The following is a 14,531-nucleotide window of genomic DNA, read 5'->3' on the forward strand; positions in this document are numbered from 1 at the left end:
AAAACAAAACAAAACCTTCTTTATAGGGAGATGACACTATTTAAAGCAACAGAAGCAGACCCAGAGAGTCAACTGTTGGTTATTAGACAGGGGCTATAAAATAACCATGATTATTATGTTAAAGAAAAATGAAGAGTAAAATGGTGAATTTCAGCAGAGTACTGAATTTTTGAATAAGAACCTAAAGTAAATTTTAGAACTGATAGATTAAAATAACTGAAATTATGATTTCAGTAGATGGGCATGATAGACAATTAGACACAGAAAACCAGAAGATTTGTGAACTAGAATACAAAACAGTTGAAAACATGCAGTTTGAACACCAGCAAGAAAACAGGATGGCAATTAAGGAAAACTACATGAGAAATACATGGGGCATCAGATTTATAAGACTGGCATAACTTCAGAAGTCCCAGAAGAAAAGGAGGGAGAGTATGAAACACAAGTAATATTTGAAGAAATTGGAAGAGAATTTTCCACAACTGACAAAGACATCATATCATAGATTTCAGAAACTTATCAATCACACTCATAATGTTTTCTGTGCATATATTAAAACTTCTGTAAAGACCAAGATAAAATTTCAAAAGCAGACAGAGATTACAAATGTGTTTTACATTCAATGGAGTAGCAGTAAGAATAATGGTCAACATGCCAAAAGAGCACTAAGACCCAGAAGACAATAAAGTGACATCTTTAAAGTGCTGAAAGGGGTGGGGGTGTGGAAGAACAAAAAACTGTTCTAGAATTCTACTTAATAAAGTGGACATGAATAAAATACTTTTAGTCATACAATTTAAATATATCTTTTCCCATAAACAGTCAAATGCTTTTAGTCATACAATTTAAATATATCTTTCCAGATAAACACGAAAGTCATAACACACAAACTTAAAAGGAATATGCACACAGGAAAAATGGGAACTCGGAAAGAAAGGTATGTTAAATGGATAAGGAGGTTTTCATCTTACCATACCCTAAATAGGGCCCCAAAGCCTTTTTATAATCCAAGATGAGGGGAGAAACCTCACAAATGACTGAGGTTGATTTTCCACAACCTAATGGAATGAAGCTTAGAGCTAAGATATCAATATTTATATAAAATGGACTTTTAACTCTATAAATGGTGTGAATCACTAAGTAGAACTTCCAAGAGCACAAATCTACTTTTCCTGAAATGAAGATTTCTACCATTTTATGCTTAAAAGTCACTTATTGTTATGGTTTAGATGTGGTGTCCCCCCAAAATCTCACATGTCAGACAATGCAAGAGGTTTTCAGAGGAGAAATGATTGGATTGTGAGAGTCTTAACCTAATAAGTGATTAATTCCCTGATAGGGATTAACTGAGTGGTACCTGAAGTGGTGGGGTGTGGCTAGAGGAGGATTTGGTGGTGTAGCTTTGGGGTATATATTTGTGTCTGGTAAATGGAGGGCTCTCCTCTCTCTGCTAACTATCACCATAAACTGAGCTGCTTCCCTCAGCCCCTGTCTCCTGCCATGATGTTCTGCCTCACCTTGGGTCCTGATGAATGGAGCCAACCTTCAATAGACTAAGACGTCTGAAACTGTGAGCCCTCAAATAAACTTTTCTTCCTTAAAATTATTCTGGTCAGATCTTTTAGTCACTGTAGCGAAAAACTGACTAAAACATTTGTTCATTAAAAAATGCATGATTTGTCTCTAAAAGTTCATGTTTTCCAGATTAATCATACTATTTTTTTTTCAAATTGTGTGTTTTATTTGGTACAGTAGCTATTGTTCAGTAAATACGCATATCTTTTATATTTCTGGCAAACATAAAATTATTCCTGGTTCCCAATAAATTGGTGAAATTATCAAAATTTTGAAAAGAACTTCTGACAAGGCACTTGACATTCATATGCATGCACTATGTAATCTAGGTTTGCTTAATCAACAAAAGGAATTTGGGTAAGAATTCACACAAATGAGAAACTGATATCCTCCCCCCCCACCCTTTATGAAAAAAGCAGTTATTTATTGAATTGTCCAAAATTTCTGCAAAGATACATAATATTCTTTTGGTCATATTTAAGTGTTCATAATATGTGTTTTGGAGTCCTTATTTGGAGTCCTTATTTTGTTCCATTGAGTATATTTTTAATCCATTTACCTTAATTATTCATTTGTATAACTAACTTTGTATCTTAGCACCCAGAGAGGCAATTCCCTTAGTTGTTTTTCTTCTTAATGAATAAAATTTTATATTCTGGACATTTTATCTCTAAATGCAATGATTTTTTAAAAAATTTCACAGAATTCTTGTTGGTATTTGTTTAGGACTCCATTAGGTTTTGTAAATAATTTAGGGAAGAAGTAAATTTACGATCCTGAACCTTATTAAAAGAATGCAAAAGTAATGTGAAATATTAATTGTAGTGATTTTCTTGGGAATACTTTGAAATCCTGTTTTATGCCTATTGAATCAAATATATAATCACTATGAAAATAATCATTTATCATCTCTGGTGAGGCCCATTTTTAAAGTATGCCTTTAAAGCTTCCCTGCTTGTTGGTATTGTATGTGTTTTCACGTAGTTGCTTGACACTTATGTTGAAGTAGATCTCTCTTTTTTTTTTATGAGAAATAACTGACTTGGTATATATCTACATGATAGAATATTATATATATTATCATCTATTCATTTAAAATTCTACTTACGAAATCTAAAAACACAAAGAATAACAACACAAATATTTCTATTCTAGTAAATTAAAGAGCAACATTAAAAAGTGATAGACCTCTGACCTGAAAGTGTAGATAAGTGTGCTCGTTTCGTGCACGTAGAACAGGGCAGCATGAACAAAACCAGAAGCACTTATTTTGAGAGAATAATAGGCTTATTGTTTTAAGTTTTCTCTTTTAAAGTTTATTTAGTATCACAGATATTTGCAATCATAATAGAGGAGTGTACAACTTTTATGCTGTATGGTTGATGACAAGTCTATTGTTCCAGAAATTCTTTTCCCTCTTGTGAAAATGGGATCTATCTCTGTTCCTAACCTTTTAGGGACATTCTAATTCTCTGTAGTTTTTACAAGATTACAGGTTGTATTTCAGCAATCACACTCCCAAAGGCTGCATATTCACTGGGAAGAAATTATCATGGGCGTGGATTTATTGAAAATGGCTACAAGTTCCTCTGTCCCCTTATCTCCTAACTTAAATTTCTCATCCCTCTTCCTGATTTTAAGTATCTTTCTCAGTCAAACCACCTATCTTCTGGAAACAAAAAAAGAAGTTAAGTGCTATTTATAGAGTTTTGCCTTTCTTTTGCCCTCTGATAACATTATAGGAGGTAAAGAGTAGTTACCTTCCACATTCAGCTTCCTGTTCCAAAAATAGCTTAAAAAGTCCTTTTTGTTTTCTTTGACCTTAACCTTGATTCTATTGTTATCAGTTTTTGATGAAATAACATGAGTCAACCTGGTCCATGATTCTGCACTTCTTCAGGAATTGGTACATATACTTTTAAAAACTGAATTTTTTATAAAGTGATATGCATATTGGTTATTTTCTCCTCATTTCAATTATATTGTGGTCTTTTCAATTAAGAAAACTTCCAAAAACATTTGACCTGCATTTTTTTAAAATAAAACTTCAGGCTTTGATATCAGATTTAATTTTTTTAACAAAAGCTTTTGGAAGGGGATCTAATAAATAAAAATGAGAAACATGGCTATTTTTTAAACTCAAAACAACTTTTTTACATTGTGCCAGTGACCACTAAAATAGAGCTCTGTGTAACAACAATACTCGATAAAGCAAAGGCTTTCCTTATCAACTCTAGGACACAGTATTACACAGTACAGAATATACACAGTGAGATCACTATGTTACAGAACTTTCTGATCTTTTCCCAGAGGTTACTAATGTCTAATTGCATCATGACTCGTAAATAGTTTTCTAATGCAATGAAACCTTCCCATTTGGCAATGCTTGCTGACTTCTTTAGTATCATCAGGCTGATTAGTTGAAAAGCAAAATAATGATACAATGACTTTTTAAAAGTTTAGAAATGCTCAATATTCAAAACTTTAAACATTTGGTTACTAGGAATGTCAATTATCTTAGTCCATTCAAAAAGCAATGAATGAAGTAAGATTGTGTGAGTGTGTGTGTGTGTGTGTGTGTGTGTGCGTGCGTGTGCTGGTTTGCTCCCAACATCTTGGTCTTCCTCCAATAAGTGTTCAGTTTAAAACAATCAATTTGTCTGGGTACAACAAATTTATTCTAATTTGGAGGTTTAAAAAAGCTCACCCCCAAGGAATATTTTCCAACATTTCCTCCTAATATCAATTTACCAAATTTACCACTTATGTAATAATGTGCATTTCTGAATATGAAACATTTTTATTGGACAGATTTCATGGTAAGTTTGATCACTCTATAAGGCATTCAATCTATCATAACATCCAAAATTTAAATGTAACATGAGTTGACCATAAAACCTTAAGTTGAATTTAGTGGTTTAGTGCTCTGTCATCTGAGGAAAATGTAGTCAGCCATGGGATAATTCTTGTCACTTTGCCAAAACTGCCAGGCTAAATTCAATTACTGTGGTGATCAGATATATTATCTCCCCCCATTTATGACCTTGTAAACAAACAGATGGCATCTCGTATAGTGTAGCAGATTCGTGTGTAGTATAACTGTGTAATCAGAAAAGTGATCATGGAGATGGTTCATGTGAAAGTTGTAAGTCAATGGAAGCTCATAACAGATGATAAGGTGGCATCCCAAGGGATAATGTGGCATGGTTTTTGCATACCTGAGGGTAAATACAGACACACATGCACAGTTCTCTAGATAGTTATGTAGCTGTACCTATTATGAATATTTAGTTCCTAGTGCTTAAATAAGTTTTCTCATCCCTATCATAGCAACTGAAGAATGATCAATTATCTCTTATTGAAATTGAGAACACCAGCAGGCACTACTTTTCACGGTGACTCAGGGAGGAAAGGAGAGTAAAAATTGTTCTTTACCAAATTGCTAATAAGATTTTAGATGTCATTGCAAAACATTCAACAACCATCTTCTTTGTACCATTTCCTGATGGAGAGAAGAAAAACAGAGTGTGGAGTCTCACTTTTGATAAAGGAGAAGAGGTAGAAGGAGGAAGGGAGATAAAAATCGGGCTCACCTCTGTGTGAGTGCTCTTAGAGGTTTTAGATGCAGAAAGGCTTGTGAAGTCTGATGAAGTAGAAAGAGGAAAAAGGCAAGCCAGAGCTCTAGAGCGGGCCCCTCCATTTTTCTCACTCTGCGCACATCCAACAGCCTCCCTGTCACAGTGGCTTGCTTATGGTTGCAGTGGCAACAAGCTGGCTCCAGAATTCATCATCAAGCTGACTCTAGTGGGTGATCTTCGTTGTTTGTCATTGTTGCTTGTAGGTGATCAATTTTTGTATGGCATTTCTTAATTCTTTTCTTGCTCTAAATCTCTGAAGTTGGGTAAATGTTACATAATGCAGAGTTTCAATGACTCAATTATAGGCACTGTCCCATTCAGTGTCTATTATTCAATCTGTATTCATTCTTACAGTTTGAGTACATAGAATTCATCAATAGACATCTTAGAAAATGAAGTTTCCAAAAATCGATCTGCTTTAATTTAATCATTTTAGAGAAGAAATTACTCTGTCCAAATTATCATGAACTGGTTTAGTTGAATTAACCTGCAAGGTAGTTGACTGAATATAACTGAAGACAACAGTTTAATGGCAATAAGGGCATAAGGATGTGGGTGTGAGCTGTATATAGAGCTGAGTGCTGTAGGAGACAAGAAATTCCTTTCTTTCCCATTACTAGGCTCATAAATGAGGCCCCTGTAGCAAGAGTCAGATTAAAAAGAGAAAAAAAAACCCATGCAAATCTATTTAATATAAACCTGTTTAAAATAAAACTGTTTATCTTTATACCAAGTTTGATGAAGAGTGAGGAGTCATAAAAAACTACAATGGGAGTACAAAAGGATATGATCTAATGGTTCTGAAGTGGGGGACCTAGGTAGGCCTGTTTGTTCAGATTCTTCTTGGTGTCCTTGTGTGTTCAGAGATAAGGGTGTTCACTTCCTTTGGATATACAGAGGGTACCACTAGAATGAGGGTCTTATGCTCTGCTTTAGTGAAGAAGGGCAAGAGGAGGGTGGGAGTGACCTTCCTGTTTCTGCTGTTTTCTTAAATGCCAAGGTACTGTATTTTGGTCAGTCATGTCCTGAATCTCATCAGTACCCTGTCCCGGGAGACAGGATCTGAGTAAGGGATTTGGGTCAGCCAACAAAAACCATGTGAAATTATCATGAACCAAGTGTCCACAGAATTTTAAAGAACCCAATAGACCATCTGCTATAATTCCATATTGTTTTTTCAAATGAGAAGTAATTAAGACACAGGGAAATATAGTTGATGATCACTCAGGATAGTGAGGCCCAGGCAAGTACTTAGCTCTCTGTCAGTCCAGAATTCTTTGTCTAAGGCCACCAGTGCCTTCCTTCTCTTCAGTAGATGCTCGATGATCTAACCTTATGTGTGGATCTCAAAACAACTTTTAATTATGAACAATAACTACAGTTTTCATATATTTTTGTCTAAAATGCAAAGAGTTTTATAATAGTCAATGTAGTATTTAGTTTTCAAAGATTTTTGTCATCATAGAATCCAGAAAAGATTCATGTAGGAAAGATAACATGGGCAGTCAATCAGCCATCCTGCTCTGGTAGATAAAAATCTGTGTTTAGCGGACGTAAACTCATTTGCATAGTTTAAAGAGCTTTCTGCTTAAACACTAAGTTCACTTGGGCTGTTGGGGTCTGGGAGGTTTAAAATCAAGGCACTGGAAGATGTGACATCTCTTGAGGGTTGGTTCTTATGGACAGTGCCTTTCATGTGTCCTCGCATGGGAGAAGGGACGAACAAGACCCCAGGTCTCTTTTTTAAGGCACTGATCTCACTTTGGAAGGTGGCACCCTCATGGCTGAATCATCTCCCCAATCCCCTGTGACCCAATACCACCACACTGAGAGTTAGATTTTAATATAAATTTTTAGGGGGACACAAGCTTTCAGACCATAGTCAACATGGTGCTTTGATTTTTGTGTGTGTGTGTGTGTGTGTGTGTGGGAAGGGTTATTTCTTTTTAGGTGGTAGAAGAATTGATTTTCACGTATTATGTAAGGTGTCTAAAAATGTTATTTCTTTAGAAGGAGAAAGGAAAAAAGATGGTCACGTATGGTCATTAAAATGCCAGGGCCTGGTTTTGGTACTCACCATTGCTGGCACCCAAGTCACCGTCTGTGGCCCTTTGGGAGTATGTTCCATAAGGTAAGCCACAGATGGCTTCTCATTTGGGGGGGATCTTATGGATTAGATACTCTCATATGGGATTTGTTGAAAGACAAGGAATCCTCTTAAGGTCTGTCAATTTGTAGGATGCTAAGAATGTTTACCCACACTTTAGAATTTAATATTCCTGCTGTCACAACAGCTATGTAAAATCAGAAAGACTGGAAGAGACTGTCCTTGTACTATGTATTTTTTTCTTATAAAAGCAATGTAAGATCACTTTAAAAGGGAAATATGTTATACAACTAATCTGACAGAGGGTCTAAAACAAAACACAGAAGGTCTCTTCAGTTTTTATGTACAAATGAAGTTGTACTATACAGCTGCATTTACACATACTCCACCCCTCCTTTGCCTGTGTTCTGGTCATTTTTCCCACTTTAATGTAGGTGGGTCTATCTCACTGCTACAGCTGTACAGTGGTTCCATTGTGTAGTTGTATTGTAAATTCAATGTTGTATTCAGCTAGCTCCTATTGGTGGAATCTGATTTTTTTTCAAATTTTCTCATTTATTAAGAAAATTTTAGTGAATGTCCTCTCAGGGATATGCACTGACTTAGCAGGTATAGAATAATTACAAACATGGCAGAAAGCAGCAACAACCAGAAAGGCCCATCATTGACCTTCTGAACCCTTTTCAGTGAGAATTAGAATGAAAATAAATGTGTAAAAAACAGTGGAGTCACTTGTTCCAAAAATAAACTTAATGTTCAGATTTGAAATGCAATATACTTTATAGATGGAAATAAATGAGATAGCTCTCTCCCCTATTGAAAAAAAAATAAGTCTATTTCAGCAAAGAAACAAAAAAGAATTGCTAAGCAACAGAAATTCTGTTTACATGCAAATATTGTTGGTAACAACAAAAAGAAACAGGGTGCATAAGAATAACACAGGAAATATGATCTGAAAGCAAGATTTCCTATAATAAAATATTCAGGGTTTGTTTTGGAGTAGTTTGGTTTTCCACAAGTCAACAGCTATTTATATTGACACCGCCTGAATTAATCTGTCCCAAAGTTAACCTGATATTTAGCAAACTGCCATCTGCCTAGGAAGGAAGTGTATTCTGACAAAACAAAGACCAAAGAGGTGCTTGCATATCAGCTTATCTCCTCAAAGGACCTTAACAAGGTCAACTCTGTGGTGCTTCAGCCCTCTCTTATTAACTCTTAAAATCTGAACCATATTGGAGCATAAATATTTCCACTAAGATGTGGGCTTTTAAACTATGTTGCTTTATTCTTTCTATGAGGATGGACTTTTAAGTTTCCAGTGAAATGCACAAGGGCTAAGTCATTTGTCATAAATAAATTTTTTTAAAGGATGGTTTTTAGGGCAGCTGTAGGTTCAATGAAAAACTGAGAGGACAGTACAGAGTTTTCCTGTGTACCCCTGTGAACAGCATGCAGTATCCCTCATCAGCATCCTCCACCAGAGTGGTACCTGTATTACAACCACACCTACATCAGCATATTATCAGCACCCAATGCCCGTGGTTTACAAAAGTGCTCATTGTGGCACACATTCTGTGGGTTTGAAAACATTATATAAAGACATATATATACCCACCATTAGAGTATCTTAGAGGGTACTGTCACTTCTCTTGAAATCCTCAATGCTCCACCTACTCAATTCCCCCTTTCCTTTCCTTATTCTCTGGCAAGCACTGATCTGTTTATTGTTGCCATAGTTTTCTTTTCCAGTTAGTTAGAATGTTACAATATGTAGCCTTTTCAAATTGACTTTTTTTCTTATTAATTATTACATTTTCTCCATGTCATTTCACAGATTGATAGCTTATCTCTTTTTTCGTACTAATATTTCACTATCAGGATGGACCATAATTATTGTTCTATTTATCTAGGTAATGGATCAGTAATGTCCAAGATGTCTAGACAAAGAAATCTTGATTACCTATCAGGGTTGGCAATTATGTAAAAAGCTGTTATAAACATCTGTATGCCTGATTTTATGTGGAGATCAAGTTTTGACTTCTTTCGGTAAGTATTGAGGAGTGCAATTGCAGAATTGTACCTTAGTTTTGTAAGAAACTGCTGAACTGTCTTAAAAGTGGAATTGATCTTACAGAATCAGAACATATTCCCACTGTTTCTATCTTTGGCAATCCTAAATAAATTTGCATATTCATTTCAGAGGAGACCTATTCTCCTGATCTACACATGCAACTACATGGGACTCTAACATTTAGAATGCTACTGAAAGATCTTCAAGGGACACCGTGCATCATAACCTCATGTGTGAGTGCAGAACCCAGGGCTTTGCTCCTTCTGACTCATTTCACACTTGACTTTTTCTGTCTTTAACCATATTTCTGTACACCATCCCCTACCATATGAAAGCTTCTTGAAAAAAAATTAAAATCTTATTTTTTTTTCATAATCTACTATACTGCATTACTTTGCAAATTATTGGTATACAATCAGTATTTATTGATGAAATTCCCTAGTGCACAAATAATTTCCTAGTGCACAAAACACCATGTTTCCTTCATAGATTTATTTATATGCTCTGTAAATACTTACTGATTACCTGTAATGTGCCAGACAATGTGTGAATAGTAGCTTGATAATCTACTCTTTCTCTTTCACTGGAGAAGATAGATAACCATGAATATACTAATTACATATATGAAATATATTATAATAATACAATATTTATAACATAATCAATATATAAAATAAAATTTTATCACAAATAATAATTAATCATGAATTCATTTGAATGACAAGGTGCTATGAACTTCTGCAGTAGACACCTCAGAATGAGGAGGTATCTTGGCCAAGATCTCAAGGATAAGTAGGAGTTTTAAAATAAAAAGCCTTCAAACATATGGAGAATGAATGAAAAAAAAAACCTGACAGATTTTAGATGGCATACTCAAATTACAAAGAAGGAGAGAGAGTTTGACATGTGAAGCACAGTTTAAGCTTAGAGAAGGGGATAAGAATAAAGGTTAGGAGAGCTTGGCATGTCATTATGTCTTTAAAAATGCAATAGATATTCCTCTCTTTTTATTATTTATTTATTTACTTATTTATTGTGAAACAGGGCCTCAAACATATTAGGCAAGGGCTCAACCCTTGAGATATACCCACAGCCCATCAATCATACTCAGTATTTTACATTTTTTAGTATGTTTTTGAAGAATAACAATGCATTTTTGCACATGGTCAGTCATACCTGAAAATGTTACATTTTCAATTTCTCTCCTGAGGAAAATCATAATCATCCTGCTTCAATTTGGACTGGACTTTTAAAGGTCTGCTGTGTCTCTGTTACTCTTGCATTTTTCTTAAATGGGATTAGCATCGGGTTGATCCTGTTGACACTCCCTTTTAATGCTCATCTGTGTGGAATGGAAAAACGTATTCATTTTCTTGATATATTCTTTTGCTTTAGTCATACCTCCAGCAACTTTTCCAGGAAAATGAAACAGAAATTAGGTTCTTGGGTTTAAATTTTTGTTTTGTTTTGGAATTTTTCATATGTAAAACATTGTTTTATTTTGCCTTTAAATGTATTAGATTACTGATTAGAGAATTTTAGATTAAAAATAAGTTTTTTGCAGAACTTTGGGACTTGTAATCCTTTTTAGCTTCCAATAATGCTACTGAGAAGTCTGATATAATTTTTATTTTTTTATTCTCATATTATATTTCTGGTTTTTTTTAAATTAATTTCATTTTTCCCTAAGATTTTAGAACTGGTTTTTATTGCTGGCATACTTGAAATTTTATAATGATATATATTGAATTGGATATCTTTTAAAAATCTACTTTCTGGGCATTTGATACCTCCTTTCAATCAATGGACACTGTTTTTCAATTATAATAAAAATTTTTATTATTTCTTTAATGAATTCTCCATTTTCCGTTGGAAATACTATTGATTGTAAATAAGATATGTAGGTTGATAATCTACTTTTTCTCATCTTTCATTTTCCATTTCCCATTAGTTTGCTGAATAGTAAGATCTCAAACTCCTCTTCAACCATTTATCCAAGATATTTTTAGTTTTAATTTGTATGTTAATGTTGCTTGATAGTTTTTGTTATAGTATTTTGTTCTTGTTTCAAGGATATGATCCTTCTACCAAGATGCTGAGTAAGATTTTCTGAGGCTAGATTTTTGGTTTAAGGTTCATGGAACTTTTGGTGTGGGATGAACAACAAACAAAATAATATTCAAAATTTGAGAACATATGTGATACATTTAGGTTTTATTCAATAGTGATAGCTGCTATGATATAAAATTAATGAGGTAAGATGATGAAATGGGAGATAGATTTTCACTATGACAGAATGAATAGTTCCACTTACTCATACTTGAATGAAAAGTGTGAAAAGTCTAATTGAGAAGCATTTAAAGCCTCTGTTACTGGTCTTAACGGAAAACACTAAATGACAAAAGTACATAGGTTCAAGAAAATCTATGAAAATTCTGTGAGGTAAGATTCTGTAATATTTGAACCAAGATTTCTCCCTCTCTTTTTTCTACCTCAGTGAAACAGTAGCTCAATTTCTGACAGCTTAGATAAAGAACACAGCTGTCCCCCCCACCCCAGTGACCAACAAGGGGGCTTTGTAACCACAGGAGTGGAAATTCAGTTTCTTGTTATGCAGCTCTCTGTCACTGAGGCTAAGTACAGGTGAATGAATATCAACTGAAGAGATTAAAGCATTAAAAACAAAACTAACAAAAAGTACCCATAATGCAAAGCCCTGGCCCAGAGAGGCCTACTACTAAATTCCATCAAATGTTAAAAGAAGAATTAATGACAATTATCCATAAACACATTCAAAAAAACAGAATAGAACACTTCCCATTCATTTTATTACTCTTATAATAAAATCAGTCAAAGATGTAACAAGTACAGAAGAGTAGCCTATGAATATTGAGGCAAACATCCTCAACAAAATGCAAACTGAATCCAATATCACAGAAAAAGAATTATGCACCATGACCATGTGTGATTTATCCTAGGACCTAAGGTTCACTTAACATCTGAAAATCATTACTGTAATATATGCTATTAATAGAATAAAACACAAATCACATGATTATCTCAATAGTAGAATAGGATGTGAAAGAAACTCAAAGCTTTTCCTTAAAAACCATAAACAAAGAATAGATGAGAACTTCCTCAACCTGATAAAGAATATTTAAGAAGAACCTATAGCTAACATGCTTAATATTGAAAGACCAAACCATTTACTTCTAAGATCAGGAAAAAGACAAGGATATTGGCTCTTAACATTATATTTAACATACTGGAGGTTCTAGTAAGTAAAATTAAACAAGAAAAACACATAAAATGCATTTATGTAAAAATTATCTTTACTAACAAAATGCCTAATATAGTACAGATAAAATCTACAGAATGAATAACTATTAGAACTAATGTGTTAAGCAAGTTTGCGGAATATAAGGCTAATTTACAAGAATTTCTAATTTTGTTTCTCTATACTTGCTATCAATAATAAATAAAAAACAAATTAAGAAAACAATGAACAATAGCATGAATAGTTAGGAATATATTTAACAAAGTAATGCAAAATTTGTATTCTGTAAACTACAAAACCTTGCTGAAACAAATTAAGCAATTGGAAAGAGATATCATGTTTCTAGACTGGAAGACTTAGCATTGATAAGAATATTACCAACAGCCCCAACTTATTAGTGAAATTAAAACAAACTTCTACCAGACTCTCAACTGACTTCTCTGTAGAGATGGACAAGCTGATTCTGAAATCCATATGGAAAATTGCAGAAAAGCAAAAACAATTCTGAAAAAGAAGAATAAAGTAAGACTCATTTTCTGGTACTGCCAACAAGATAGACATCTAAATGAATGGAATAGACTTGAACATCCATAAATAAATCCAGGGATCCATGATTCACTGATTCTCACCAAGGGTGCCAACAAGGGCATCAAGATGTTTTTCCCCCCACAATTGGTACTGGGACAAATGGATAGCCACATACAATAGAATAAAGTTGTATCCTTATTTATATTGTATGTAAAAATTAATTCAAAATAGATTCTAGGCCTATAAGTGAAAGCAAAATTTCTAAAACTTTTAGAGAGATAAATCTTCATGACTTTGGATTTGCAAAGGATTCTTAAGTATGATAAAAAACACAAACAACAAAAGAAAAAGTAGGTAAATTTGACTTGATTAAAACTAAAAAATTGTGTTTCACAGGATGTCACCAAGAAAGAGAAAAGACAATTCACAGAATGGGGAAAGATAATAATCTATCTGATAAAGTATTTATATCTAGAATATATTTCAAAAGCCTCTTACAACTCAATAAGACAAATAACCCAATTAAAAATGCACAAAGAATCTGAATAGACATTTGTCTAAGAAAATCATACAAATGGCTAATGAGCACATTTGAAGGTGCTCAACATCATTAGTCATCAGGGAAATGCAAATCCAAACTGTGGTAAACCAGTTAGTCACCCCTTTGCACCCATTAGGATGGCAGAGGAAATATCTCAGGTAATGTGTTGACAAGCAGTTCTTGTAGCTTGACTGTACTTCCAGATCCAGGGATATATCATGTGACCTAGGATACTCCAGGTAATACAATCCATTCCTGGGACACAGGAGTTGGTAACAGCTTGTAGATGTGATCTAAGTTGTTTTAAAGAGTGAACTTCTAACATGGCGGCGGGCGTGGAGAGATCAAGTCTCTGACCTCTTCAGCTGCGCAGGCATAGGGAGTCGTAAACCGTCTAAATGCTGTTTGCTCAGGATCACTAGGCAATGCTGAGCTGACGTGGATCTGGGGTGAACAGTCTGGGCCTCTCAGAACACACATTGGGCCTGGATCGGCTGAATTCAAGCTCCCGTTCGCCTGCTTCTCGAAGACAAACTGCTGTGACTCAGCACTAAATGATCCCGCTGAAACAACTGGTCGGCCCTTCTGAACCTACGGAGGTAAATGCCAACCAAGCCTTCATAGGCAGTGGCCACAGGATTGAAACGGGGCTTGGGAGAGCCAGTCAGGACCCACCCGTTGCATTGGTCACCTGGCAAAGGGAAACGAACTGTCGCCATTTGCATGGGATACCACCATGGCAGAGAACCGACATCACCAGAATGCAGTGGAGGAGATAACGTCATTGAAAC

This window comes from Spermophilus citellus, assembly GCF_964194105.1.
Source record: "Spermophilus citellus genome assembly, chromosome: 2".
Classification (NCBI taxonomy): domain Eukaryota; kingdom Metazoa; phylum Chordata; class Mammalia; order Rodentia; family Sciuridae; genus Spermophilus; species Spermophilus citellus.